This window comes from Garra rufa, chromosome 10 (assembly GCF_049309525.1).
Source record: "Garra rufa chromosome 10, GarRuf1.0, whole genome shotgun sequence".
In the NCBI taxonomy this organism is placed as follows: domain Eukaryota; kingdom Metazoa; phylum Chordata; class Actinopteri; order Cypriniformes; family Cyprinidae; genus Garra; species Garra rufa.
Genome location: NC_133370.1, coordinates 14795364 through 14801545, shown reverse-complemented (window position 1 = coordinate 14801545; position 6182 = coordinate 14795364).

Sequence of the window (6182 nt, the reverse complement as noted above, 5' to 3'; positions counted from 1 at the left end):
GTTTGCTTAGCCTACTTTTTGTAAAAAGCTTGTTTTTGAACAGGGTACACCAGAACAACACTTTAAAAAAAAAAACGAATACAAAATAGCAGTTTTAATGATAAGACAGAATTCATATGGTTTATTTTGTTAGACTTGTAAATTAACTCATTAAAAATAAGTACTTCAAATAGGGCTGGGTAAAAATATTGATTTCTCAATTTTAATCGATTATCGTTTTTACGATTCGATATCGATTCTTAAAGGAGAAGTTCACTTCAATTTACAGATAATGTACTCACCTTCTTGTCATCCAAGATGTTCATGTCTTTCTTTCTTCACTCCTAAAGAAATTATGTTTATTGAGGAAAACATTTAAGGATTTTTCTCCATATAGTGGACTTCTATGATGCCCCGAGTTAGAACTTCCAAAATGCAGTTTAAATGCGGCTCCAAACGATCCCAGCTGAGGAAGAAGAGTCTTATCTAGTGAAACGAACGATTATTTTTCTTAAGAAATTGCAATTTATATATTCGTTAACCTCAAATGAAGATCAAACACCCGTAACAAAAAAGGTTAAACAGCGATGTAGGATGATTTTGAAGTTGAGGGAGAAAATGATATGGAGTTTTTCGACAGCCTAACTGCCTTGAACCGGAAAAAACAAGTTCAGGCAGAGCAAGACAAGATGAGCATTTGAGGTTAAAAAGTATATCAATTCTCATTAAAAAAAGATTGTTTCGCTAGATAAGACCCTTTTTCCTCGCATTTGGGATTGTTTGAAGCTGCATTTAAACTGCATTTTGGAAGTTCAAACTCTGGGCACCATCGAAGTCCACTATATGGAGAAAAATCCTGAAATGTTTTCCTCAAAAAACATAATTTCTTTACGACTGACGAAAGAAAGACATGAACTTGGATGTCAAGGGGGTGAGTACATTATCTGTAAATTTGCTTGCAAGCTTTGTGCTATGTTTTTTTTTTGACATGAAACAAAGTCTCAGATTTCAAATTCTGTTCTCAAACAATAAATACCATTTTTGGCGCTGTTTAATGTGGGGTAACAGATCCCTGAGGTGTCTCAGTTCAAGAGAAGCGGCAGTTAATGCCAGTTACAGAATGAAACAAACCTTAATGAACATCCGAAACTATATTAAAAGAAAGAGTAAAACTCTCATGTAATCACTCAGTTGGTGTAACAGCTAGTACACAATGTCACGTAACATCACATTTACCTCAGAAAAAAACATATTCAGTGACCATAAACTCTAGAGAGCAGCATTGAACATATTCATTATTTTTATTTCAAAAAACAAATTGGAGTAGAAATATAATTATGTAACAGTAACACTATTATTATAAAAAATTAAGTGTAATTTAAGCATTTCTATACACCTTATTCTTCAATGCGAAATAAGAGTACGGGCGAGACTTCAGGTTCATTAGATGCTATAGGGAAATAGTGAGAAGAATAACAACGTGAGTTAAACGGTAAAACTGTTTGCACTAAAAACCAGTGTGTTCATAATTAAGATAATACATTCAAATAATGTGGTTAGATACACAAATTTGCAATATCAAGCAGCAAAACAAGCTGTTGTGTATAGCTAAAAATAGCTGGATGCAAGCCAGAACCATTTACAAATTGCTGCGCCCAAAATAAGGTGGATACAAATCAGTTAATTTGTGAACCTGGACCACAAAATCAGTCATAAGGGTATTTTTTTGGAATTGACTATATTATCAAAAAAATCAAAACATGGAGAAAATCGCCTTTAAAGTTGTCCAAATGAAGTTCTTAGCCATGCATATTACAAATCAAAAATTAAGTATTAATACATTTACAGTAGGAAATTTACAAAATATATCGATGGAACATAATCTTTCTTAATATCCTAATGATTTGTGGAATAAAAGAAAAATTTATCATTTTGACCCATACCATGTGTTGTTGGCTATTGTTACAAATATAGCCTACCTGTGCTACTTATTTTGTGTTCACAATGATAGTAATGTAGTACCATCTGACTCTCATGTATAATTTACAGCATTAGATGAGAGTTTTTTTTTCCTTGAGAAAATTTGGCATGTAATCAATATTGAATCGAATCAGAAATCGAATCGAAACGCAAGCTTGTGAATCAGAATCTGAATTGTGAACTTTGTGTCAAAACCCAGCCCTAATATCAAACATTCAGAACATTTCACCGGAGTAAAATCTTGCATTATATTTCAACACAGGTGGAAAAATAGAATTATAAATATGTAGATGAGTATTATATCCCACTCCCTGTATACAGTAACTCTAATATATACTAATGATATACTGTGACAAGCAATGCAATAGAACAGAAAACAACATCATCAGTCATATATAGTTTCCGGTTTGCTGTCAGTTCATATTATGACTCAGCCTCAGATTGATGTATATGATGAATATTTTAATATGAGTTCCCTGGATGCCCCACCAACACATTCATCCCCTTAAAATGGTGCTATAATTTACCACCTCCCTACTGGTGACAGTAGTTCTGCTCTGCATGGTCTTATGCAGCCATATCATAATAAGTATCCCCTCTTTTATCACTCTGCAGAGTTTTGCTGATTTATGGCTTTGTAATTTTCCAAATTCAGAACCACGCCTCATCCATCCATCGCGACTGTATCCGCATCCGTTATACCTGGATGTACGCGTCCAATCTCTATAAAGCCCACTCAGCTGGCGTATGAGTCACACTGCTGATACCATCAGAAGCACTGCAAGCTGCACGAGAGGAAAACTGCAGAGCGTCTTGCATTTTACATGCACGGGAAGTCAGCGCTCTCTGAAGAGTGGCGGCTACCTGGGATCCTTTCGGTTGGCTTGACAACATGGACTTGCCTCCGCAATGCCAATGCCCACCAGTTCTGTGCATTTTTAAACCTGTATCATGCACATTGCATTGTAAATATTTTGTAAATTGTATGTAAAGAATATGACACTGTAAAGAAATCATCCCAAAAGACATGGACACAATTCCTTCAGCTCTTCAATCACAGTTCATGTGTTTGGTTGGAATCCCAGGGCACTTTTCTGTACATCTGCATTTTTCAGTTGGTATCTTAAATCTGGTTTACACAGTGAGCACTTTAAATGCCTAAGGGTAATGGAATGTACTGTGAAACGTATGTAAATGACGACCTTCATTTCATAACTCACTTATTCAAATTACGCATGGTCCCACTTGATGTTTAGCCAGCATGAGGGCAAGCAACAAAACTGTGAAGTGACTTTTCAACTCCTCTGCATTTAATTCTTTTCTTTTTTGTACACTATTTTACAAAAGTTTTCTTTTTTTATTATTATTATTATAGCTATTAGCTACTACTGTGTATGATATGTCCTTTAGCAATAGTCTTCCTAAGTCATGGTATGCTGTGCTCACGCATCCCAAATGAAGGAAAATACTACGTACATATAGTAATATACTGTATATGTATAGCTATATATATATATATATATATATATACACCTGCAAATATTCTCTAATAAATCTGCAAATTGATTTTCGTAATAAAAACAATTACAGCAAAAACTCAGTAAGCTGTCTGTTTTTCCCCCATCTCAAAACATCCTGTGTGCTCAACCTGGTTTCCATGGCAACATGATGAGGGACACAACACTTTCAGCTGACCCAGGTGTGGATACTCCAATAAACAAATGATGGAATTTACAAAGCGGCTAAGCATAAAAGCACATTCAGTAAAGCCTCAACTGTGCTGCATGAAGGGTTTTATGGGACAAAGGGGATTGAATAGTCCATGTAAAGCTATCTGAAAGAGAACTATATTTCTAGTAAACACTGCAGAAAAGCTTGAAAACCATGCTGTTAACACAAAAAAATGGCTAATTTAAGGAATGCAAAATGTAAATACAGATTTACTTTTTTTTTCTCAACTGACAGTTTTCGTTTTTATGGGTTGCAAATATCCAGAGCTTACAATGATATATAAGAGAAATACATAATTAAAATATGACAAATACAGTGCATATAATAAACACACACACACACACACACACACACACACACACACACACACACACACACACACACACACACACACACACACACACACACAGACAGACATACAATGATTAGATTTTTAAAATTATATATATATATATTAAATTATATATCTATATATATTTATATTCATTATATATATATATATTATATTCATTATATATTTATATTTTTTCATCTATTCATAATTCAAAATGCCCAGTGCTTACAATGATAAGAAAATACATAATGATTATATGAGAAATATAATGCATATATATATGTATATATATATATATATATATATATATATATATATATAAAATGATTCGTTTTTTTATATTTTATTCTTTTATATATTTTTTTATCTTTTATTTGTATTTATTGATTCTATATTAAAACATTTTATTGATATATTATTAATTATGAATGAATTATACATTATTATTTTATATCAATATTAATTATATTATACATATACTTATACACACACATAATTATAATTATATTGTTATAATAATATTATTAATATAATAATATTATTAAAATAATTATATATTTGATAAAATATGGGTTCCAAATGTCCAGTGATATATAAGAGAAATACATAATGATTATATGAGAAATATTACGCATTTAATAATATATATGTATGAGTAGAATTTGAATTATATTGTATTATTGTATATTATTATTACTATATATTATATCAATATTATATATTTGTTATTCTGTATTATTTTAATGTTTTAATAATAGAGATTATTCATTTATTATATATTTAAATTAATGATTGATACATTATTATCATATTAATAGATTTTATAAAATATGGGTTCCAAATGTCCACAGCTTACTATGATACATAAGAGAAATACATAATGATTATATGAGGAATACAATATATATATATATATATATATATATATATATATATATATAAAATATATAAATATGATTTTATGTATTATGAATTAATTATACATTATTATTTTATACAAATTATTAATTTATATAAATTATATATTTTATATAAATAATATACACACATAATAATATGTATATGTATAATATATATATATATATATATATATATATATATATATATATAATTTATAACAATTTATAACTATAGTTTCCTTACTAATGTTATGGGATAACAATCAAATGGAGGATGTGAAGGGGAAAACATAACAAACAAACATTTACAGTCTTGTGTGCTGTATGGGTACAAACTCTTCTTTCCTTTTCTAAGGATTTGAATTATCTAATGCCTTTGTATCTCACGTAGGCAAAGAGAGAGCTGAAACACGGCAGGTTGGATCACTATAATGTTTTGAGAATCAAACCAGCAGCACAGAGCGAAAAATGGCTGCTGGGGAACCTGCATGAATCAACTCTCCTGTGACTGATCCACTGCTTCATTCTCTTTTCTCTCTCTCTCTCTCTCTTTGCCCCCCGCCTCTCAACAACTGCACCACCTCATTCCTTTCTCAGCAGTATTGCAGTTTCCATGCAGACTGTTAGATGGACCGCTGCTATCAGAGAGAGAGGAGAGCAGAGAGAGCTGTGACTTCAAAGCATGAGAAAATGATATAGAAAATACACTGCCATCAGCGAAATGTCATGTTCCAGAGGACATAACGCTAATGCAGTAAAAGGTATTTTCCATCCCCATTTACTATAAATACATCACACTGTAAAAATACAGCAACTCTGCTGTGCCAAGTCAAATGTTAGCACAAATCATTTGGGACCTTTGCGAATCCAAATGCACAATGAGTATCCTGGGGCTCCTAAGGGAGGCTGTGAAGTGAAGCAGAAACAAGAGACAAATCGTCCGCAAAGACCTTGAATAAAACAGTAGAGAGTCTCAAAGCAAACAAACAAAGGTAAACATCTCAGATGAATGCATGGGTCAGCTTTTATGCATTTCAGAACTTAAAAGGCCTTAGTAAACACAGGTACAAACTCAAACCTACTTGTCTGTTTGGACAGTGAATGGAAATCAAACTCCCACTGGATACTCTTTCAATACAGTGTGCTTAAAAAGGTATTATGTTAGATTAATAGTCCGCTAGACTATTAGCTGCCTCACTAAATAATAACTACATCTTTTTAACTGCCACAGGGTACAGTCTACTCGTAAACTGTCCTGA